Consider the following 26,180-nt stretch of genomic DNA (forward strand, 5'->3'; position numbering starts at 1 on the left):
GTTTAGATCATGAGGACCCCAGCTTCATGAGTGGATTACTGTCAATTATAAAAGGGCTCGAGGCTGCGAGTTTGATATCTCTCTTTCTCTTTCTCTCTCCTTCTGTCTCTCTCCTTCTCTCTCTGTCTACTTTCTCTGGCATATGTGCCTTCTTGCTCTTCTGCCTTTCACTGTGAGATGATGCAGCAAGAAGGCCTTTACCAGGTGCCGAGCAGATGCCACAGTCATGCCCTTGAACTTCCCAGGTTCCCAAACCGTAAGCCAAATAAATTTATTTTTTAATAAATTTAAAAAATTTATTAATAAATTTTTATTTTTATTAATATAATATTTTTGTTATTTTATTCTGTGGCATTTTGTTATGGCAACAGAAAATGAGCTGAAATAGTAGCTTTCCATTTTAATGAACTGGTTTTGTGTTACATCACATCAATTTTACTCTCTTCCCTCAATCAGGATTGTGAGATGTTTAGACAAGTCCAAAGAAATGTGAATAAAACAGGGTAGCAATTGGCACAGTAAAAAGTGTACTACCCTGCATTTTCTGGAAGCTAGACAGCACAATATTTGAAGAGTATTCTTGTAATGGAGAAGTGAGTGGAGTGAATAATGATCTGGAAGGGTGCTAAGGAAAGAATTCTTGTGGCCAAGAATTGAAATCAATGTGTTCACTTTTTCCTGAGCACTAATGTTAGTTGCTTTGTTCAGTGTTGTGTTTGTTTTCATAACCCACATAAATGCCATTCCCACAAAGGGGGAGTTAAGATCAGAGACTATGCACACACTGGGAGTGTAAATGATTTCTAAGCTGCCAGTAGTTAAGGATCACCTCTGGGCTACAATGCATTAGAGACTTTTTCCATTTCTCAACTTTCTGAATATCAGTCAGTACCTCCGTACAATGGAAACTATCCCATAAAAAGGAACTGGGATAGAAGGCTTCTTGTAAAAATGTATTTTATTGAAAAATGGCATGCTCAGGCTTGGTAAGTTAGCAGTTTAACTTTTTGGTGCTGGAATACAAAAATAGGTCAAGAGATATTAAAATAGATCATGGTACAGGCTGTTCTCCATGGCTGTCATGGATTCGCTGGCAGTAGCTAATCATAGATAATATAGTCATAGATAATATAGGTCTTCATCCTAGGAAGTTTCAGCTATAACTAGATAGGTTCAAAGTGGCAGTCATTCATAAACCTATGGGTGGTATAGGTTCTTTAAAGTTAGTTTCCTCTCTCACTCAGTTGAGCCTGCTACCCTTTTTAGCCCATTTTATCTAAATAATCAATACCTGGAAGGAAGACAGGTATAGAGCCTCTGAGTACCTGTACCAGATTCTTCCTAGGTAGAGTGCTAGTTTTGTGACGAGATTTTGTAAGCTGCTCTTTTATAGTTACTCCTTTGACTACTTTGAAGATTTTGATATAAGACTAAGTAAATACAGTAAGATGGAATGAATTCTAAAGGAGAACATTAAAAACAGTATTCCTATATTTAGGGCAAGGTTTTTTGAATTGAATTTATTGCTACCAAATTTCTTACTTCTCTTTAAGAATTGGAAAATTGCAATACTGGAGTTGCTGTCTCAGATGACCACAACCAGCTGTTGCTAAGCAGGGACTGCCCGTCAGAAGAATCAAGTCCTGACAAGTACAAAAAGTTCCCCACATCAGTTTTCTTTCTTACCCCTACAGCGCTGTGGGTCTAGTTTATCTTCCTGGATCCTATAGAAATCGATGTTGAGAATCCCAGATTAATACACATAAATTGCTTTGGAAAGTTGAGATGGCCAATCACAATTTAGTTATTGCTTTTCTAACCCATAAGCCCTAGCTATGCAGAATCCAGCCTGTACAGGTGCTCTCTCTCCACCTCACACTTTGTTCTATTTTAAGCTGTTTACAGTTTGTTACCATAGAATAACAGATAATTTGATTCACTCTAGAGAGGAGATATGCAAAACAGAATTGCATGGAAGTATATTTCCCATGGGTATCTGTCTTGGGATGTCTCTTAGATGGGATGTGACCCATCTAAAGAAAAGCTTGAGGCTTGAGAAAATAATTATCCTTCTCTTTCAAATTGCTACAGCCTTTCCGGAAGGCAATTTATTAAGGAGTTTATAATAAATTTTAAAAGGTTGTATATGCTTTGACCCAGTGATTTCATTTCTGGAGACATATTTTGAAGAAATAGGCAGAGCTGGGCTCAAACATTTATTGTGATAGTATTTATAACTGAAAAAGACAAAATATGGAAATAATATAAATACTTAACAACAAAATACATTATGACATATCCTTGTGAATTCAAGCCATGTAGCCACTGGAAATAATGTTCAAAAGAATACTTAATGATGATGTTAATGTCCCTGATATAAAATGAACAAAATCAGAAAGATTCCAACTCTCTAAAACCCACATTTGTTACAAACAGAAAAAAATCTGAATGATTTCACATCAGAATACTAATGGTAATTATCTAAAACAGTGGTTTTTATTTTCTGTATTTTTCTATAATTCGCCATTTCTACCATGAATAAATATGAATTTTATACTCAGGAAAAATTACTTTAAAATCGTTTCCTCCTATTGCCCTTCTAGTTTGTCCCTCTAAATACTACCTGCTCCCCAACCTTCAACAACTGGTATCAGAAGAACAAATTAAAAGGTCAGAACAGCCACCAAGTGATCCATCTTAGAGAATCTTAATGAAGAGCCAGTCTTCCTGAGTTAAATTCCAGTTCAGATACTCTTTGGCTATATAAGATTTGGCAAGTACTTGGTCTCCTCGTGCCTCAGTTTCCTCATAGGTAAAATGAGTATGTAACAATACTTATACAGTTTTTATAAGTATTAAATAAGTTAATATTTTTAAAGCACTTAAAACAGAGTCTAATATATTTAATGTGCTATCTGTTTATTGAATAGATGAAATATTGTATAAGCAATTTAGTCTAGAGGTGATGATTACATTTTAAAATTTAGGTAATAACATTTTGAAAGTATCACTTTGTTTCCTCTGGATTTTTGAAGTGACCAAAGGCAACTTGTAGTTCATTGTGCTTTGTGGGGCAGGTCAGAGTTATTGGAAGTTCTGTTGACAGCCTGGAGAAGGTGTACCAAATATTCCAGATTTTTTGGGGGGCTACTCCCCCAAAACATGTTAGGGCTCCTGAGCATTGCTCATGTTTGTAGCTTTGGCTGAGCAAAATAATTTAATAGTTTATTAAAGTAAGGCATGCCATAAACTCCTGTCAGACTGCATGGATACAATTTTGTCATCTCAGAGGAATCTGGAAAATGTATCAATTTACCAGTCAAGTGGCAATGATATGGGATCAAAGTATAAACAAACAAAACTGATGTTAGAGGTAATTTTTAAACCGCATACTAAATACAAATAAAATTACTTCAAATGCCCTAGTCTACAGAATTTATGAAAGGGTATACTTTTAAGGGAAGATATACAATTTCTCACTGAGAAATATACATGGATATGAGGCTTCCTGCCCTCTAGGAGCTTTGAGCAACTCTTCCAAGCATTTAGCAGCTGGAAAGTGCTTGACATATTGTAAACACTTGATAATTATTTTTGAATAGGAGTGACAAGGTAGCTAGACTTGATATTTTAGGTATATAAGAAATTTGTGAGCTCTGTGGGGAGGGGCAGCAGCCATCACTCTAGCTCCAGTTTGCTGTTTTCCCCCTGCCAGTGCCAGGGAAATTGTACAGTTTAGACCTGGGAGGAACTCCCCAAAGCACAACACAGTGACTGACAGGTCATGGTCAGACTGCTTTTTTAGGCTGGACCCTGACCCATCCCTCCTCACTGGGCAAGCCCTCCCTGCAGGAATTTCCACAACTCCAGCCAGGGGTTTAGGGACAGAACTCTGATCTCCTTGGGACTGAGCCCCTGTTGGGAGGGGCAGCTGCAGTCTTCTCTGATCAACAGACTTGGTCTTTCCCCTTGCTGACTCTGAGGAATCTAGGCAGTCTGGACTACTGGGATATCCTCCAGCACAGAGCACCCCCTCCACCAAGGGGCAGCCAGAGTGCTTTGTTAAGAGGGTCCCAGATCCCTTGCCTCCTGACTGGGTGAGACCTCCCCCACAACAGGGATCACCAGACACCTTATGCAGAAGGGTTCCACTGGCAGCAGGTCTGTGCCCTTTTGGGACAGAGATTCCAGAAGAAGGAGCAGGTATTCATGTTTGCTGTTCTGCAGCCTCCACTAGTGACACTTCAAGGTGTGGGAGGGACCTTGGTGATTAGGGTCTAGAGTGGAACCCTAGCAAAGAGCAGCAACCCTATGGAAGAGAGGCCTGACTGTTAGAAGAAAAACAAACAAAGAGAAAACAAAAACAACAGCATCAACAAAAAGTTCCCACAAAAACCCCATCCAAAGGTCATTAGCTTTAAAGATTGAAGCTAGATTAATTCATGAAAATGGGAAAGAATCAATGAAAAAATGCTGAACACTCAAAAAGCCAGAGTGCCTCTTTTCCTCCAAATGATCACAACACCTCTCCAACAAGGGCACAGAACTGGGTAGAGGCTGAGACAGATGCATTGACAGAAGTAGGCTTCAGAAGTTGGGAAATAACGAATCTCACAGAACTAAAGGAGCATGTTCTAACCCAGTACAAAGAAGCCAAGAACCATGATTGATAAAACATCACACGAGCTGTTAACCAGAAACACAAATGACCTGATGGAGCTGAAAAACACAAGAACTTTACAATGCAATGACAAGTATCAATAACCAAATAGACTAAGCAGAGAAAATAATTTCAGAGCTTGAGGACTATCTTGCTGAAATAAGACAGGCAGACTATTTTAGAGGAAATAGAATAAAAAGGAATGAACAAAACCTCTGAGAACTATGAGATTGTGTAAAAAGACCAAATTTATGACTGATTGGGATATCTGAAAGAGACGGGGTGAATGGAACCAAGTTGGAAAACACACTTCAGGATATCATCCAAGAGAACTTCCCCAACCTAGCAAGATAACCCAACATTCAAATTCAGGAACTCCAGAGAACCTCAGTAAGATACCCTATGAGAAGATCAACCCCAATACAAATAATCATCAGATTCTCCAAGGTTGAAATGAAGAAAAAAATGTTAAGGGCAGCCAGAGAGAAAGGTTAGGTCACCTATAAAGCAAAGCCCATCAGAAGACCCTTTAGCTGAAACCCTACAAGCCAGAAGAGATTGGGGTCAATATTCAATATTCTTAATGATAGCAATTTTCAACCCAGAATTTCATATCTAGCTAAACTAAGTTTCATATGTGAAGAAGAAATGAAATCCTTTTCAGAAAAATAAATGCTGGTGGAATTTATCACCACTAACCCTGCCTTGCAAGAACTCCTAAAGGAAGCACTAAATATGGAAAGGAAAAACTGTTACCAGACACTGCAAAAACACAATGAAGTACAAAGAGCAATGACACTATGAAGCAACTACATCAAGTCTGCAAAATAACCAGCTAGCATCATGATAACAGGATCAAACCAGCTAGCATCATGATAACAGGATCAAATTCACAAGTAACAATATTAACCTTAAATGTAAATGGGCTAAATGCTCCAGTTAAAAGAAACAGAATGGCAAGCTGGATGAGAGTCTCTACCCATCAGTGTACTGTATTCAAGAGACCCATCTCATATGCAATGACACATTTAGGCTCAAAATAAAGGGATGGAGGAAAATTTACCAAGCAAATGGAATAAAGCAGACAAAAGCAGAGTTTGCAATTCTAGTTTCTGACAAAACAGGCCAATAAAGATGAAAAAAGACAAAGAAGAGCATTACATAATGGTACAGGGATCAACTCAACAAGAAGAGCTAAGTATTCTAAATATATATACACTCAGTACAGGAGCACCCAGATTCATAAAACAAGTTCTTAGAGACCTACAAAGAGACTTAGACTTCCACACAATAATAGTGGGAGACTTTAACAACCCACTGTCAGTATTAGACAGATCATTGACACAGAAAATTAACAAGTCTAGTCAGGACTTGAAATTAGCTCTGGATCAAGTGGATCTGATATATATATCTACAGAACTTTCCACCCAAAAAGACAGAATATACATTCTTCTTGCCACCACAAGGCACTTACTCTAAAATTAATCATACAATTGGAAGCAAAACACTCTTCAGCAAATGTAAAATAACTGAAATTATAACAAATAGTATCCCAGACGATAGCACAATCAAATTAGAACTCAAGATTAAGAAACTCACTCAAACCACAAACCTACATGGAAATTAAACAACATGCTCCTAAATGACTCCTGGGTAAATAAAAAATTAAGGCAGAAATCAAGAAGTTGTTTGAAACCAATGAGAAAAAAGAGACAACATACTAGAATCTCTGAGATGCAGCTAAATCAGTGTTAGGAGGGAAATTTATAGCACTAAATGCTCATATCAAAAAGCTAGAAATATCTCAAATTGACACCCCAACATTACAACTAAAACTAGAGAACCAAGAGCAAACAAACCCCAAAGCTAGCAGAAGACAAGAAATAACCAAGATCAGAGTGGAACTGAAGGAGATAGAGACACGAAAAACCCTTCAAAAAATCAGTGAATCCAGGAGTTGGTTTTTGAAAAAAATTAATAAAATCAATAGACTGCTAGCTAGACTAATAAGGAAAAATAAAGAGAGAGGAATCTAATAAAAACAACAAAAAATGATAAAGAGGAAATCACCATTGAACCTTCAAAAATACAAACAATCATCAGAGAATACTATGAACAATTTCTTCTGAAACTATTCAAAATAATTGAAATTATTCCAAATAATTGAAATGGAGGGACTACTCCTTAACTCATTTTATGAGGCCAGCATCATTCAGATACAAAACCCTGGCAGAAATATAACATAAAAAGAAAACTTGAGGCCAATATCCCTGATGAGCATTGATGCAAAAATCCTCAATGAAATGCTGGCAAACTGAATCCAGCACACCAGAAAGCTTATCCACCACGATCAAGCCAGTTTCATTCCTGAGATGCAAGACTAGTTTAACATATGCAAAGTAATAAACATACTTCATCACATAAACAGAAATAAAGAGAAAAACCACATAATTATTTCAATAAATGCAGAAAAGACCTTCAATAAAATTCAACATACTTTCATTAAAAACTCTCAATAAACTATGTTGATGGAACATACCTCAAAATGATAAAAGCCATTTATGACAAACCCACAGCTAATATCATACTGAATGGGCAAAAACTGGAAGCATTCCCCTTGAAAACCAGCACAAGAAAAGGATGCCCTCTCTCACCACTCTTATTCAACACAGCATTGGAAATTCTGGCCAGGGCACTCAGGCAAGAGAAAGAAATAAAGGTATTCAAATAGGAAGAGAGGAAGTCAAACTGTCTCTGTTTGCAAATGACATGATCCTATATCTAGAAAACCCCATTATTTTAGCCCAAAAGCTTCTTAAGCTGATAAGCAACTTCAGCAAAGTCTCAGGATACAAAATCAATGTGTAAAAATCACAAGCATTCCTACACATCAACAACAGACAAGCAGAGAGCCAAATCATAAATGAACTCTCAGTCACAATTGCTACAAAGAGAATAACATACCTAGGAATACAACTAACAAGAGAAGTGAAGGACCTCTTCAAGAAGAACTGCAAACCACTGCTCAAGGAAGTAAGAGAGGACACAAATGGAAAAAACATTCCATGTTCATGGATAGCAAGAATCAATATCATAAAAATGGCTATACTGCTCAAAGTAATTTATAGATTCAATGCTCTTCCAACTAAACTATTCTTAGTAGTCTTCACAGAATTAGAAAAAAACTACTTTAAAATTCATATGGAACCCAAAAAGAGCCCATATGGTCAAGACAATCCTAAGCAAAAGAACAAAGCTGGAGATATGCTACCCAACTTGATTAATGTACAACAAAGCTAGAGTAACCAAACAGCATGGTACTGATACAAAAGCAGACACATAGACTAATGGAACAGAATAGAGAGATCAGAAATAAGACCTCACATCTACAACCATCTAATCTTCAACAAACCTGACAAAAACAAGCTATTAATAAATGTTGCTGGGAAAACTGGCTAGCCATATGCAGAAAATTGAAACTGGATCATTTCCTTACACCTTATATAAAAATTAACTCTCAAGATGGATTAAAGACTTAACTCAAGATGGATATAAAATCCAAAGCTATAAAAACCCTGGAAGAAAATCTAGGCAATAGGCATGGGCAAAGATTTCATGACAGAAACATGAAAAGGCAATTGTGACAAAAGCAAAATTTGGGATCTAATTAAACTAAAGAGCTTCTGCATAGCCAAAAAACAAAAACGAACAAGAAACAACTTTCATAAGAGTGAACAGAAAGCCTACAGTTTTGCGATCTATCTGTCTGACAAAGGTCTAATATCCAGGGTCTACAGGGAACTTAAATTTACAAGAAAAAACAATCAACCTCATTAAAAAGTGAGTAAAGAACATGAACAGACACTTCTAAATAGAAGACATTTGTGTGGCCAAGAAACATATGAACAAAAGCTCAACATTACTGATCATCAGAGAAATGCACATCAAAACCACTATAAGACACCATCTCATGCCTGTCAGAATGGTGCTTATTAAAAAAGAAACAATAGATGCTGAAGAGGCTGCAGAGAAATGGGAACACTTTCACAGTGTTGGGAGCATAAAGTAATTCAACCAATGTGGAAGACAGTGTGGCGATTCCTCAAAGACCTAGAACCAGAAATACCATTTGACCCAGCAATCCCATTACTGGGTATATATTGAAAGGAATATAAATCATTCTATTATAAAGATACATGCATGTGTATGTTCATTGCAGCACTATTCACAATAGCCAAAACATGGGATCAACCAAAATGTCCAGCAGTGATAGACTAGACAAAGAAAATGTGGTACATACACACCGTGGAATACTTTGCAGCCATAAAAGGGACAAGATCATGTCCTTTACAGGGACATGGCTGGAGCTGGAAGCGATTAGCCTCAGCAAACTGACACATTAACAGAAAACCAAACACTACATGTTCTCACTTACAAGTGGGAGCTGAACAAGAGAACACAGGGAGGGGAACAACACATACTGGAGCCTGTTTGGGGGTAGGAGGTGTGCAGGGAGGGAGAGTATCAGGATAAATAGCTAACACACGTGGGACTTAATACCTAGATGATGGGTTGATGGGTGTAGCAAACCACCATGGCACATGTTTACCTATATAACAAACCTGAACATCCTGCACATATATCCTGGAACTTAAAATCAAATTAAATTAAAAACAAATAAATATATAAATTTGCATTTTAGTTAGAAATTCTATGCATATAAATTTTAGTTTTAGTATGTTGGACATTGCCCAGTTTCCAAGCCTACAACCATTTGACCAATATCTCCTTACTCTCCGACCCAAATCTAGAAGTAATTCTAACTTTAGGCAAGTACATCAAGTATGTCTATCTTGAGATTAGAGTCTAGCAACAATATTTAAAGAAATCGCTTATTTTTGAATTTGCCAAACAAGTTACTTTTTATATTAAATGCACATATTGGTCCCTCTGTTCAGAATGCTTCATCTCCAAGTATTGGCATGGCATTATCCCTCACTGCCTGCATGTTTCTGATCAAGTGTCACCTTATCAACAAGAACTTTTACACACACACACACACACACACACTCACTCCCTGTATCTTTAATCTGGTTCAGTTTTTCTCCATAGCACTTAGAATTTTCTAAAATGCTAAATGTTCACTTGTTTGTTTATCTTTGGTCTCTCCCCACTAAAATAAAAATAATATGAGCATAAGGACTTTATATAATTTGTATTCCCAGCACTTAGTCCAGTGAGTAGGCTAGAGTAGGTGCTCAATAAATATTTGCAGATGACATGATTATATATTTAGAAGATCCCATCAACTCAGCCCAAAATCTCATTAAGCTGATAAGCAACTTCAGCAAAGTCTCAGGATACAAAATCAATGTGCAAAAATCACCAGCATTCTTATACACCAATAACAGATAAATAGAGCCAAATCATGAGTGAACTCCCAATCACAATTACTACATAGAGAATAAAATACCTAGGAATACAAATAACAAGGGATGTGAAGGAACTCTTCAAGGAAAACTACAAACCACTGCTCAAGGAAATAAGAGAGGACATAAACAGATGGAAAAACATTCCATGCTCATGGTTAGGAAGAATCACTATTGTGAAAATGGCCATATGGCCCAAAGTAATTTATAAATTCAATGCTATCTCCATCAAGCTACTATTGACCTCCTTTACAGAACTGGAAAAAACTACCTTAAACTTCATATGGAACCGAAAAAGAGCCCGCATAGCCAAGACGATCCTAAGCAAAATAAAAATAATAAAATAAAAAATAAAGAATAAAGCTGGAGGCATCATGCTACCTGACTTCAAACTATACTACAAGGCTACCACAATCAAAACAGCATGGTACTGGTACCAAAACCGAGATATAGATGAATGGAACAGAACTGAGGTCTTGGATGAAATGCCACACATCTACAACCATCTGATCTTTGACAAACCTGACAAAAAAAAGTAATGGGGAAAGGATTCCCTACTTAATAAATGGGGTTGGAAAAACTGGCTAACCATACACACAAAGCTGATACTGGACCCCTTCCTTACACCTCCTACCAAAATTAACTCCAGATGGATTAAAGACTTAAACATAAGACCTAACACCATAAAAACTCTAAGAGGAAACATAGGCAATACCATTCAGGACATAGGCATAGGCAAGGACTTCATGACTAAAACACCAAAGGTAATGGCAACAAAAGCCAAAATAGACAAATGGGATCTTAAACTTAAGAGCTCCTGCACAGCAAAAGAAACTATCATTAGTGTGAACTGGCAACCAACAGAATGGGAAAAAATTTCTGCAAGCAACCCATCTGACAAAGGGCTAATATCCAGAATCTATAAAAACTTAAATAAATTTACAAGAAAAAAACCAAACAACTCCATCCAAAAGTGGGTGAAGGATATGAACAGACACTTTTGAAAAGAAGACATTTGCACAGCCCACAAACGTATTTTTTTTTTTTAAAAGCTCATCATCACTGGTCATAAGAGAAATGCAAATCAAAACCACATTGAGATACCATTTCACTCCAGTTAGAACGGCGATCATTAAAAAATCTGGAGACAATAGATGCTTGAGAGGATGTGGAGAAATAGGAACACTCTTACACTGTTGGTGGGAGTGTAAATTAGCTCAACTATTATGGAAGACAGTGTGGCTATTCCTCAAGGATCTAGAAATAGAAATAACTTTTGACCCAGAAATCCCATTATTGGGTATATACCCAAAGAACTATAAATCATTCTACTATAAAGCCACATGCACACATATGTTCATTATGGCACTGTTTACAATAGCAAAGACTTGGAAGCAACCCAAATGCCCATCAACAATAGACTGGATAAAGAAAATGTGGCACATATACACCATGGAATACTATGCAGCCATAAAAAAGATGAGTTCATGTCCATTGTAGGGACATGATGAATCTGGAAACCATCATTCTTAGCAAACTGACACAAGAACAGAAAACCAAACACCACATGTTCTCACTCATAAGTGGGTGTTGAACAATGAGAACACATGAACACAATGAGAGGAGCATCACACACCAGGGCCTGTTTTTGGTGGGGGGGTTGGAGGGGATAGCAGGGGGTGGGTGAATTGGGGAGGGATGACAATAGGCAAAATATCTAATGTAGATGACGAGGGGATGGATGCAGCAAACCACCATGGCATGTATATACCTATGTAACAATCCTGCACGATCTGCACATGTACCCCAGAACTTAATATAATAAAATAAAGATAAAAAAAAGGAAAGACCTGATAGAGGCTGTGGCTGGAGTAAGGACAGTAGGGAGGCAACTGACACCACAGTTTGCCAGAGCTACAAGCTCTAGGCGTTGGTGTTAGAACCATCTTGATTCAAATCCTCTCTCTATGTAAGCCTGGACAAATTCCACCTAAGATTCTGCATGATCCTGTATGTTTCAAGGAAAACAATGCCCACTAGGAATTGTTGGGAGGATTAATATGCTTGGCATTGCTGGGGTGAATGTTAAACAGCTGAAATATCCTGCCACCATACTTTGGTTGCCTCTTTGCTGTGGTCTCTTCAGCTGCAGCCAATTCCCTGCTCTGGTCCATTTTGCATAGCTATGACATCACCCTCTTCTCAGGCCCGCATATCTGAGTGTTCCTATCAGCAACAGTGACTCACCATGAGATGTGATTTCCTGCTCAGGGATGTTGGCAGGGGAGGAGAAAGGAGAGGAAGCTACAAGCCCCAGTTTTCAAATGAACATACAAATTATAGATGGGTCTGATACATACTTCCTAGAGGAAATGAAAGGAATTCCTATACCCAGGCTGGAGTGCAGTGGTGTAATCTTGCCTCACTGCAACATCTGTCTCCCAGGTTCAAGTGATTCTCATGCCTCAGACTTTCAAGCAGCTGGGATTGCAAGTGACTGCCATGACAACCAGCCAATTTTTGTATTTTTAGTAGAGACGGGGTTTCACCATGTTGGTCAGGCTGGTCTTGAACTCTTGACCTCAAGTGATCTCTCCACCTTGGCCTCCCAAAGTGCTGGGATTACAGGCATGAGCCATTGTGCCCAACCCCAATAGATTATTTCTAAAGACACAGGGCAGATTGAATTGCTTCGCCTGGAATGACATACATAGAGCTCTGTCTTCAAGAATTGAAACTTACTTGGCTTAAATGCTACTTCTTTTAAGTAGCATTTAAAAGAAGGACGATGAAATCTTTTCTGGTCCTTCCAGCTGCAAATTTCTCTTCATTATCTAAATGCACATAATGTTTGATTATTCTCTGATAATAAAAATCATTTACATAAATATATAGTAGCACAGCAGTTAAAATTAGGGGTGAAAGATTAGAGTTTATATGCCAATTTTTAAAATAGAATTTACAAACCTAAAAACAGTTACTTTCTCTTAGTCACAGTTTACTTATTCTTAAAATGAGGATAATAAAATAGTACTTACTTGCCTGATATATTGTAAATACTCACCAAACATTAGCTGTTATTATTCTTAGTATATAGTTGGTTAAATTTTGTCCCTCCCTTGTATGTGAATTCTCTAGGAGAATTATATTTGGTTTATCAAATGTATAGCTTTGATCTCTATTGTAGATCCCTAAGCCATACTTGTTGAAGGAATAAATATATGAATACACTTAGCTAATCACAACAATGATTCATGTGGAGAAGAAAAATAGAACAATATGCTTAGATATACTTGCTTCTGGTAGACATGGATTTAGGATTAAAAACATCTTGTGTAATTTTTCAAACCATATACTTTTAAATATTTAAGATCCTAAATTGCCCTCTTAATATGCTATCTGCCTGTTGCCCTCAGAACTTATTTCTTACCTTCTCTGAGCTAACTCCTGCTGGCATCAGGTCCGCCTCCCCGCCACAAAAATGAATGTGCTTACTCCTAAATAAATGATGACACTATTGCTAGTGTTTTTCCACAAGGGATTCTTCTGTGTCTTATTGGAGCAGTGAGAAAGAGAAAGAACACTTCTATGCTCTCTCCTTGAAATGCAAAGAGGCATCTCAAAAGCAAATATTTCACATTTGTCATGGGTACTACTGACACATCTTAATTTACAGTTATGGAAAAACTCTGGGTTACAAAGCTAATATTTGAAAAAATGACTTGAGGTGGAAAAATTTCACAATCTCTGCCTTTTTTCATGACCTCACAGATGATGGATAATTTCACAGTGATGGCAGCTTGGGGTATAGCTATTGAAATCCTTGTCTTGTCAAATATAAGGTATAAATGTGTGTGTGTGTGTGTGTGTGTGTGTGTGTGTGTATGCATTTCTATATTTTTTTCCCTTCTCTAACTTTTAAATATTGTCACCCTCTCTGATGATATCTTAACATCTGTAAGAAGGTTAGACAGCAGGGAAAAATCAAGATTCATTTTATCTTAGGTTTAGTTGTAATCTGCATGAAGAAATAGCTGGAGCTGAAGAAATAGCTACAAATGTGAGTTCTGTATCCATGGCCAAAAGGAAGTTTCTTTCTTTTTCTTTCTCTCTCTATCCATCTTCCTTCCCTGCCTCTGTCCTCTATCTCTTCCTTTTTCCTTCCTCCTCTTCTTCACCCTTCCTTCTTCTCTTTCCTGTTTCATCATCTTCTACTGTTTGCTTCCTCTTCTGGTTCCTTTTTCCTTCTTCCTTCCTCCTTTTTCTGTTGTTTTGTCCCCCTACTTTTTGTTTTTCTTCAAAATTTGTTGTACATTCTTGGCGAAAAAGAAATCATGTAGCATAATGGTTCTTTTCAGTGAATAATCTTAACTTTCAGAGGTTTTTAATTATTATTACAGTTGATCTGATTGTGATTCTCAGCCCCTTGCAGAGCACTTTTGGTAATTCTGCCTGTAAATCTCTTCAGTCTTTACTTCCCTTTTCAATCATAATGTGCCCCATTATGATGACAAAGGGGCATCTGATTCTAAGAGTGTAAATATCACATTGAACTGCACTACGAGTGTTTCATTCTTCACTTTGGATAACAGTTTTATGACTCATAAATAAAGCACAGCAAGCATAGTTAAAATCTGGGAAATGTATGCACATCACATTATACACAGGGTTTCCACCTCCTAAGGAAAAAAGGTTTTTACTAACATAATGTATTTTTCATAGTTATTTTTTTCTTGTTTATGGTTAAAATTCATTTTGACATCATGGTTCATCAACATAGACCTTCCACGTTGATCCTTGATTGCACAGAATCTTAGTGTATTAAAGATAGAAGGGAGGTTTCAAGATCATGTAGCGCTGTTAGGATTTTATACCTGGGCTCACAACCATGTCACGGCATTATTACCATGTCTTATTACTAGTAGAAGCAGGAGAAAAATTCAGGTTAGTTTTTATTAACAAATACAGTCATATTGCTTATTTTCAGTGATGGCTGTCAGAGCATCAAGAAGTTGAGGGTTGATATGTTGTGATGAGTACAAAATGACAATATGATGAATATGAGTGTGGTTCCATTGTCAGACTGATTTAGGTTCAAATGCCAGCCACTACTCTCTAGCTGGTAACCTTGGGTGAGTTACTTAATTCTCTCTGGGCTTCTATCTTCCCAAACTATAAAAAAGGGACTAAGAAATTATAAAATAAAAGCCATTTCCTAAGTTAAAGAATTAGAAAAGTGACTGTCAGACGTTAAGTACACAATTGGTTTTAGTTGAACATTTTATTATTGTTATTATTATTATCATTAGTGTTAGTGTTAAACTTATTATTATACTGTTATACTTCTTTCCCCAGCACTAATTCTTGCCATAATGTTCAGTGTGTGTGATATTCTATAGTTGAGTTTGTTTCAATTGAAGTTAGAGTAGGTATGCCCTAAGAAAACAGAGAAAAATATAGGGCAGTGTTGGAGACTATGTCCACTGTGCGTATTGTAAATAATTATTGCTATCCCAAATTATTTCAAATCCTTTTAGGCTGCCCATCCATCTCTATTTCCCTCCCTTCCTCCTTTCCTCCCTCCCTCTCATAGTTACCGAGTGATTTCTATAAGTCAGATCTCAAATTCATCAGAGACAAAGAATTTCTAAATATTAAAATAGTATTTGTTGATATCATCAGCATTTTCCATTACTTTCTGGCCTAATGGGGATGAGGAGAAATGCTGTTGGATATAAGAGAGAGTCTTATCAAGGAGTTTGTGTTTGTGTTATAAAAGATGAGTAACACCAGGCCTATCTCAGGAAGGAATATTTTGTGTCATGACTGTTCCAGAAGGAAGACATGCCTTGATAGTACTAAGCTACATATTTACAAACCAACACAATTGGGAAAAAATAATTGCCACAAAATAGTTTTTTTTTTTCCCTACAAATACCAAAGGCATTTTCCCTTACTGGTTTATTAAAGTTATCTAGAATGATGGGGCAAAGAATGCTGGGAAAAGTCTGAGGCAGTACTACAGAACTGTAAATGTTTCTGAACTGTGGCTTCATTTTTAATACACCAGACTTCCTTCCTTCTGTCCTTCCATCCCTCATTCTTCCATTCTTCCTTCCTTTGAAGAGTTATATATCCTTGATCCCAGAGCCTTCTACTATAAAAATCCACCTCTTATTGAACACTTAATATATGTCAGGCAATGTATTGAGCTCTTTGCATACCTGATTATCCACAGAGTAGGCATCATAAGAAACTCTAGTTTAGAGATGGTAAGTAGAAAAGGGAAGACTTGAGTCTCCTTGATTCCAAGTCTGTGACTGTATCTACTGCATAAGAAGAAATAGAAGAAAAAAGTCAAGGAAGATGGATGGCTGATTGCCTGCACTACAGCTGAATGGAATTCCCCAAAAAGAGAGGAGGCCCTTTTGCAACCTGAATTTGTTGTAACACTATCAGAGGTTGCAGTTTATCTTAAGTTTTGCTTTCTGATGGGACAATAAGTTATAAAAGTGGTTAGAGAGGGCTACTTAGTGAAAGCACTGGCTTGTAACATTCTGCCCATAAACTTGAAAGATGCGTTTTCTGCAGGACTGTGAAGACTCAGAGCTGGTTAAGGAGGGTTCCTGTGAGAACAAAGGGGAGGAAATTTAAAAATATAAACTGATAAGAGGCATTCCCCTTTAAGCTGTCATCAGCATCCAAGTTATAACTTGGGCATGTAATGGCAATTCTCCAGGGTGATAACTCTGAGCAGGAAGCAGCTAAGGAAAAAAGGATAGTAAAAGAATGAGAGTTATTATACCATTCAAGACTACAGTGAGAGGTATATCTCAAAAAGAAAGGAATGTCTAGTCTAATTTCCATATTTACTCAAATATTAGAGCATGGTAAAAATAACTGAAGTTTTATTGTGTCAGAGAAAGTACAGTTCCTGTTAATTTTTTTACATGGAGAGTACACAGCAGTCACATTTATGTTTGAATTTTAGCATGTAGTCCCTAACTGAAAAACGAATGAATAAAAAATTAACACATGTTCTTTATAACATTACATTGACTGAAGGTTTGTTAGATGTCATTTGGAGTTTGGAAAAGGATGTACATCTTCCTTTTAAGATCTAAAGAAAAGAGCCCTATGGGTGCCTGTCTTGACTGTTTTCCACCTGCTTGTATTCTTCCTATATCTGTACTTCCAGTTGTGCTGGGTGCAAACAAGAAGCCCAGAAAAGCTGACTGTGACTATGCATTGGGACAGTCCTGCTAGGAGAGCATATGTTAATGGCACTGAGCCCACAGCCCCAGACCTGTTCATTCTTTATTATCCATATTTCAGGTATTCTTCCCTTTGGAGATTGTGTTCTTAAAAAATTGCAAAGATGTAATGATTATTCGCAGGCTTTGAAAATGAGCATGTTTATGCTGGAATGTGACCATGTATGTCTAAGCCAGGCCTGTTTACAGGGCATCGTGGTCTCCAGCAATCAAACCTTTAGATTCCATGGAAAAACAATATTAAAAATGACCAGAAGCTAGAAATATGAAGATCAGTCAGAACAGAGAGTCAAATGACAGCCTGAAAAATAATAAACATTCAAGACAATATGAGAGTACAATTTCTGGAGTTAAAAACAAGTTTTGTGCAAGAGTTTTTTGTTTAATTGAAGGAAAGAATGATCAGAATTGAGAATAAATTAATGTCCCAGGAAATTAATTGTGCTAAATTTTTTTTAAAAAGACAAAAATATAAAGAGAAAAATTATGACAAAAAATAGAGACATGGAGGACAGATCTTGGACTTTGAAATGCATATATAATTTAGAAATACAATTTCTCTGAAATGAAAGGCCCAAGTCACAGAACGAAAGGGCATATTGTGAGATCTAGGAAATATTGATGAGATAGAATGTATACATCAGTATACTTGGAAAATTCTTGAATGTTAAGAGCAAAAAGAAATTCTTATAACCTTCCAGCCCGAAAGAAAAGGTTACACATAAGAGAAAATATTTAAACTATTTTTCTAGTTTCAATCTGCAATATTGGAATCAGGGATACAGTGGTATAGTTGTTAGCAATAACGAAGTGTAAAGGATTTCAGCCTGAGACTCTCTTACTTTGCAAAACTGTAATTTATCTGGAAGGTCAAATGATTCAATTAAGATTTTTATAGTAATTCATAGAGTATATGTTTCAGGAAAACACAGGGGTCTAGAAGAGATTCTAAAGGAACAAGCAAAGGAGAAATGAGAAATCAAGCCAGGGAAATGTGAAATGAAGTAGAAATTGAGCATAATGAATGGTAGATGAATGCTATTTGTGTGTTTACTTAGACATGAATGGATCATAATATAGATGATTTGAGAATGTGTGATATAAATGCTAAATAAATATATTATGATAAAAATGTAAGTAAAGAGACACATTGCAATAAAAATTCATGTAATAGTTTAGAATTAAAATGACTAATTATTTTTTAGTAACTCCTAGAATTGAGGTGGGGAAAACTATGAGGGATGTAAATCATTTCAAATTCTTTCTCAACACTGAGGGAGGAGGCTATAGAGAAATGCATGTACAATAGTTTCCCCTTATCCATGGTTTTGCTTTCTGCAGTTTCAGTTACCCACAGTCAACTGTGGTCCAGAATTATTAAATTAAAAATTATAACAATAAACAATTCAAAAGTTTTAAGTTGCCTGCTTCTATGAGTAGTGTGATGAAATCTCACACTGTCCAGCTCTGTCCCACCCAGGATGTGAATTGTCCCTTTGTCCACACTGTAAACATTTCCTTAGTCACTTAGGAGCTGTCTAAGTTCTCAAGGGGACTTTTGTAGTATTGTGGTGCTTGTGTTCAAATAACCCTTACTTTACTTAATAATGGTCCTAAAGTGCACAAAATTTGGCAATTCCAACATGCCAAAGAGAAGCCATAAATTACTTCTTTTAATTAAATAGATGAATGTTCTGATTTAACAAGGAAAGAAAAAATCATATGTTGAGGTTAAGATCAATTTTAAGAACAAACCTTCTATTTGTGAAATTGTGAAGAAGTAAAAGAAATTTGTGCTAGTTTTGCTGTCTCACCTCAAACTGCAAAAATGGTGGCCACAGTGTGTAATGCGTGCTTAGTTAAGATGGAAAAGACATTAAATTTATCGGTGGAAGACATGAACAGAAATGTGTTCCAGTTTATGGTAATCTGGTTCGGTACTATCTGGGGTTTCAGACATCCACTGGGGGTTGGAACGTACCCACCTCAGACTGCTACTGTATGCTAAACCTGTAACTGTAAGGAGAAGTAGAAAAAGATAAGAAATAGAACATTTCATTTGGGAAAATGGTTTTTATTTTTATTTCAAACAATCGTAGAAAAGTTTTTGGTATGAACGGAGAAAATAGATAATCATTAAAAAATTTAAAAAATCTATTGGTAGAGTTTACAAACATGAATGATAAGGTAAAGACAAAATAGCAATGACAATCAACTGGAAAAATAAGTCAGAAAAAAAGACAAACAATAATATAAAATGATGAAAGTAAAGGGGAAAGTATAATATGTTGTGTGTCAGTGATTACAGTACATTTGAAAGCTGAGTTCTCCAGTTAAAAGTGTCAAACTGGGAGGCCAAGGCGGGTGGATCACGAGGTCAAGAGATCGAGACCATCCTGGTCAACATGGTGAAACCCCATCTCTACTAAAAATACAAAAAATTAGCTGGGCATGGTGGTGCGTGCCTGTAATTCCAGCTACTCAGGAGTCTGAGGCAGGAGAATTGCCTGAACCCAGGAGGCGGAGGTTGTGGTGAGCCGAGATCGCGCCATTGCACTCCAGCCTGGGTAACAAGAGCGAAACTCTGTCTCAAAAAAAAAAAAAAAAAAAAAAAAAAAGTGTCAAACTGACTTTTAAAAATACTGTTAATGCTAATAATAATAAAAAAAAAACACTTATAGTGATTAAAACAATAAAGAGCAATGCTAAGAACATGCAAAGAAGAAAGCAAGTATGAAAGGCAAAGGTAGCATCAGACAACCCAAAATTCTAGGTTAAAAGCACTAAATAGGTCATGAAAGGATAATGATGAAACGCAGAGCTATGAAAGGTAAACACCAGCCAGGAATTAGTATGCACCAAACAACCCAACAGCTTTTGGTAGCACTAAAGTAAAACTGTTAAAATTGTAAGAACTTGATAAAAGTACAAATATATCAGTTACTTCAATACACCTCTTTTGAATTGTGCATATATATCTTGTACACAACATTAAGTAACTACACAAAATATTAGTGCAATTAACAAGGGTAGACATTTTATGTCTTTCAAAAATATAATTTTCTCTACTAGTCATAAAGTATTTATGAAAATTAATCATGTACTTGGCTTCAAAGAAATTTTGCACATAAAAAGTGTGTATTTTCCAGGCCACCTCTTCTGATCACACTGTAAGAAATATTTTAAATTGAATGAAACAATTGTTAGAAATTAGAAATAAATGACATGAAGGTAGCCCTCAAATATTAAATGTGTGATAATTGCAAATGTATTTCTAAATAACTGTTGAATGAAACTTGGAATAGAAAGAAAATTGCTGTACAGAAAACAATGCAACTTGGAACCACGTGACACAGCCAAAGCTGTACTGAGAGCATGTGAGTGCGGCCTTGAATGCCTTTAATATTAAGGAATAAAGATGAAAAGGAAAGGAATATAACTTATTATCAATTTCAAAACATTAAGAAAGAATAAATCAGAGAGCAGGAACAGGGAATTAGAATTAATAAAGTAAAAATGAAAGTAATGGGGTGTGTGTGGGGGGAACAAAATACTGAGAAGGATATTGTCATTTTTGAAAAGTCAGAAATACTAGTTAGATCACTCAGATATCAATGGAAAAAGGTGAGAAAGCAAAATTATAGAAAATGGAATGGAAAGGAGCAATCATGCATACAGCAATTTAAAAAATATGGGGAAAATGCCCTACTCTAGGAATACACACACACTTTCATATATATGTGTGTGTGTGTATGCAATATATTTATCTACATACATATATACAATATATATCTACACACATAGATATACATACAAACTTGCACACATGTAAGTACATACATAAATATGCACAATGTGTATATACACATAAATATATATAAACAATGTACATATATACATATTTCATGTATATGTGCATATTTATGTATGTGTATATGCATATATATAAACATTATATATACATAAAAGGGGGTTGTGCAGAAAAGAAAAGTAGATCTTGTCTTCCAAGATATTAAAACATACCATAAAGTCAATCGTGTCACTATGATATTGGCAAAGGAATGGAAAGTAGATGCATGATTAAAATAAAGGCTAAAAATAGATCTTAGTTATATATGAGAATATAAGACAAAGGCAATATTATAATTTAGTGTAAAAAGATGAATTATTTAATAAGCTGTGCTGATTTTATGCCCTATGCATATAGAAAAAAATAACATTAGATTCTCATGTGATATCATGTACAAAAATAAATTCCAGATGTAGTATTTTTTTTCTGAATGTGAAAGTTGCAAGTATAATATCCCTTTACCTAAATGTTTCAATATGTATTTCCTACAATCATAGTATAACCAAAATCACAACCAAAATCAGAAAATTACAATTGATACCATACTATTTATTGTATTTTATAAATCAAATTTACCAGTTTTCTCACAGTCTTTTTAAGCAAACGAGAATAAGTAATTTCCCTTTTCTGGTCCAGGATTCATTCCAGAATATAGAGTTGCATTTGGCTGTCATGTCCCTTCAGTCTTTTTTGATCAATAATAGTTTCTTAGTCATTCTTTGACTTTAACCACCTTAACATTTTTGAGGAGTACAAACCAGTTATTTTGCAGACCATCCCTCAAATTGGTTTGTTTGATTGACAGAACTGAAGACATTCCTAACTGTGCTTTTGATAGACCTATTATTTTATATATTTGATGGTCACCTTCAAACAGTAGCCTCTACCACTGATTTGAGGCTCTTCAGTGGCTAAAATGGTTTAGTACCCTGTTTCAGCAACCCTTGTGTCCTGGCCGCTTGCTGATAAAAATCAGATCTCCTGATATCAGCCACAGCCAATAGAAGAAACTTATCATTTCCATATTATGTGGATTCTTTTCCCCACACTCTCTTAGATTCACATTGTTTATAAATGACTAGAAAATTTTTTGGTTATTTGTTGGCCATAAAGGCAATTATGTTTGAGGCAACACCCTTTTGAAAACCTTAGCCAACTACATAATCAAATTTCATATCCAACTGAATCAGACCCCTAAAGAAAAGTCCACCTAGAGAGGAAAGTGATTGGCTTTATAGTTTTACTTAATTCTGCTAGCTTTTCTTGAATTGGCAGGTAGCAGTTGTCTTTGTTGTAAACTTTTTTTTTTTTTGACTGCTGGTAATTTTTTAAAACTATAGATTATTTTGGCCTTCTGTTCCTTTTCCAAGACCTCAAAGACTGCATGGGCCAGATTTTCCACTGGTCTAAATCAACCTTTACTTTAATAGGTGTAATTTAATTTCCTGCCTGTTTCTTTGTACAAATGCCAATGTTGTACCATTTATCAAAAGACTTGTAAACTGGTTGCCTGGTTGCTGCAGATTGGCTGAAGGAAATGAGCACAGCCCTAGGAAACCAGAACCTGGGTTTTTCCTAACTTTTAAGTAGTATGGTTAAGAGATTGGGGCTTGGAACAATACTTAGATTAGACCTTGGTTCCACTACTTTACCACTCATCTGACTTTGGGCAATTTAATTAGTATCTCTATGTCTAAACTTTCTCAGCTAGTATCTCTATGTCTAAAGTTTCTCACCTGTTCAACAGCAGTAATGATGTTACATACTAGTGCCCCTTGACTTACGATGGGATTTATGTCCTGATGAGTTTACCGTAAGTTGAAAATATCCTAGGTCTAAAATGGATTTAATACACCTAATCTACTGAACATCATGGTGTTAGCCTAGCCTACCTCAACCAAGCTAGGAACACTTACATTAACTTATAGGTGGGCAAAATAATCTAACACAAAGCCTGTTTTATAACAGTGTTGAGAATCTCATGTAATTTATTTACTTTATGTTTACTGGTTTATTATAAATGTTATTGAAAGGACACAGATGAAGAGAGGCAGAGGGTGAAGTATTGGGGAAATGGGTGTGGAGCTTCCAGGCTCTCCCTGGCCATGCCACTGTATTGAAAGTGAAAAACAGAATGGCTTGCTTTCACGTCCAGCATTTTGAGAGAGTAATGTGCCTCATAATGCTAGTCCAGGAAAAGATCAAAATTCAAAAATTCTAAGTATGGGCTCTATCAAATGCGTAACACTTTCACACCTTCACAAAGTTGAAAAATTGTATCATCTCCATTTCATTGGTACTATTTTCAATGTGAGGAAGAGATTAAATATGATACATGATGCATAGCATATATATTACAATATTAATAAATGTTGCCTGTTGTTATAACCAGTTATGTCACTTTGGTAAATCATGTAAATGAACCTTCAGGTCTCTATTGTTGTATAACAAACTACCCTAAATCAGGTGGCTTAAAACAAAGACAATTTTATTATGCCCATGGGCCATAAATGAAGAATTTGGGCAGGGTGTGGCTGTGCATAGTATAAATGGTACCTCTCAGTCATCCTGATTGTCAGCTGGGATGGTCTTGGACAATTCACAGAGGTTCCATTTGGCTGAGGTTTTATTTTTCTGGTGGATTGGGAGGGACAGCGGAAAGGTTGTTCTCAGCTTGGTTTCTCTCTTTCTCCACATGGTTTCAGGACTTCTTCATGTGGTCTCTTTAGCAGGATAGTCGAACTATTCACAGAGCAGCTCAGATTCCAAGAGTGAGTGCTCCAAGAGACCAAGGAAAAGCCTCAACGCTTCTTCTTCTTCTTCTTCTTTTTTTTTTTTAAATTGAGACAGGGTCTCACTCTGTTGCCAAGCTGGAGTGCAATAGTGTAATCTTGGCTCACTGCAACCTCTGCCTCCTGGGCTCAAGTGACTCTCCCATCTCAGCCTCCTGAGTAGCTGGAACCACAGGTGCGTGCCACCACACTTGGCTAATTTTTGTATTTTTCTGTAGAGATGGAGTTTTGCCATGTTGCCCAGGCTGATTTCAAACTCCTGGGTGCAAGCAATCTGCCTATCTTGGCCTCTCAAAGTGCTGGGATTCTAGGTGTGAGCTACCGTGCCTGGCCTCAAGGCTTCTTGTAACAGCTTCAGAAGTCACAAAGTGTCACATGCACTTCATTTCTTCATTTAATGTAGGAAGGGACTACACAAGTGCATTAATACAGGGAGTATGATTCACTAGGGGATTGTCTTAGAACCAAGCTATACCACAATGAATAATTGTCCTTCCTCCAGAGGTATTCATTTACTCCTGAGAGCAGACTAATTGTTATGCACTGGTTGGGCATATGTCCAAGGTGCCTTCTTGCAAAAAATGCTTGAAAAAAGAACTACAGACTCATTACATTTTCTGAGATCTCATCTCTTGAATGAAATTGATCTGAGAGATCCCCAGAAGTATAACTAACATAGGAGTAAATTTCTCTTTAGACTCTCAATATTTTCTAATGTTTCATTTCTTCTCATTGAAATTATTTAAGGATTTGGGAATATATTACTCACTATTTCTCTGATTACACTGGATAAAAGGCCACCCCTTAATCTCAGTGGTTTCTAATAATAAACATTTATATCCTGCTCTCACATCTGACAGTCAGCTGTGGCCCTATTGGGCTTGACTGGGGTTGGTTGGGGTTAGATGGACTAGTTTTAGGCTGTGAATGAGTCCAGGTTTGTTCCACAGGTCTCCTCATTCTGGAAACATGACAGTTTCATTCTGAATTCATACAATTCAGTGCCTCTAGAGGCCAAAGCAATACATGCAGGCACATTTAAGACCTCTGTTCAAGCCATGTCCACTTATAGTTTGTTAGCCAAATGAAATCACATGGGCAAGTTCAAAGTCTATAGAATTGAGAAGTCTTTTCTACCCAGAGCGAGGCCACAGGGAAAAGAATAATTGTGAGCAACTAATATTCTCTACTATGGAGAGTCTAGGCATAGTGGAATAAGAAGTAGGTATTTCTGTGCATTCACATAATGTTGAAAGAATCCCCAACTTTCCATTTGTAAAAATCTATCTCGTATATAGTAGAAAAGAGTATCTACTTATTGATAAACTTTGGGGGGTTTCCATAGTTCAATCCCAGCATCAAATTTTAATTGTACAAAATACAGAAGTTAATACACTATTTTAGATTTTCTGTTATTTATATTCATTCTGTGTTTATGAAGCACTAACATTATATTCAGCTATTGACAATGCTTAAGCAATTGGTCTCTGCCCTGAGAAATTTATTTCAGAGCAATTCAAGCTGGTTAAATCAGTGTCAGGCTCTTAACTTTGAACAGACAGCTGTGGAGAGGAGATAAGCTTTTGAAGATGCCACAGAAATGGTATTTATAGAGGGAATGAAAGTGGGAAAGATGTTAGGTAGCCAAGAAAAAGAGAGCTTATACAAATTTGCAAAATGAATGGTAAAGGAGAAAAAAAAATCAGCAATTCAGGTGGCGGAACAAAGGTGAGGCTCCAGCTCAACTTTATCCTCTGTGTTTTCAGAAATCCTGAGGAATTTAGACATCAATTGGATTTATTATTTGATAGATATATCTCTTAAAGTTTAGATTTCACATTTATCATGTTTTTGGTCTTACATTTGTTTTGTGCTGATAGCACTGAGTTGTTTTCCTTGAGTGTATTGAATTTCTCTCTGTCCCTGTGGACATGTTGTTATTAGAAGGTTGATAGACCTTAGTGATCCTATTCCTAAGGCCACATTTGACCATAGGCTAAAACAGCAGCTGCCCATATGTTATAATTTGAGGGTTCCCATAGGCATCTGTGCCTTCAAAATATTATTTCCAACTAAACTCCCCTGTACCTGATAATCCTAAATTACTTGCCACATGAAATTTACTCTGCATGACAGAAATTAAAGATAACAAGAAGGACTATGGTGCCTCACCAA

General features: G+C 36.4%; 1 protein-coding gene across 1 annotated transcript in view; it reads left to right on the forward strand.

Annotated features, from left to right (window-relative positions):
• The first annotated feature begins 219 nt into the window (after window positions 1-219).
• ZNF385D (zinc finger protein 385D) overlaps window positions 220-26,180 on the forward strand; it is a 1,173,536-nt gene continuing 1,147,575 nt past the window's right edge. The window contains exon 1 of the mRNA XM_064378657.1: window positions 220-256. The gene's annotated coding sequence lies outside the window, so the exon portion shown is untranslated. The remainder of the gene's footprint in view (window positions 257-26,180) is intronic.

Source organism: Aotus nancymaae, unplaced genomic scaffold (genome assembly GCF_030222135.1).
Source record: "Aotus nancymaae isolate 86718 unplaced genomic scaffold, 86718_ANA_hifiasm-v0.15.2.pri h1tg000019l, whole genome shotgun sequence".
Lineage (NCBI taxonomy): Eukaryota > Metazoa > Chordata > Mammalia > Primates > Aotidae > Aotus > Aotus nancymaae.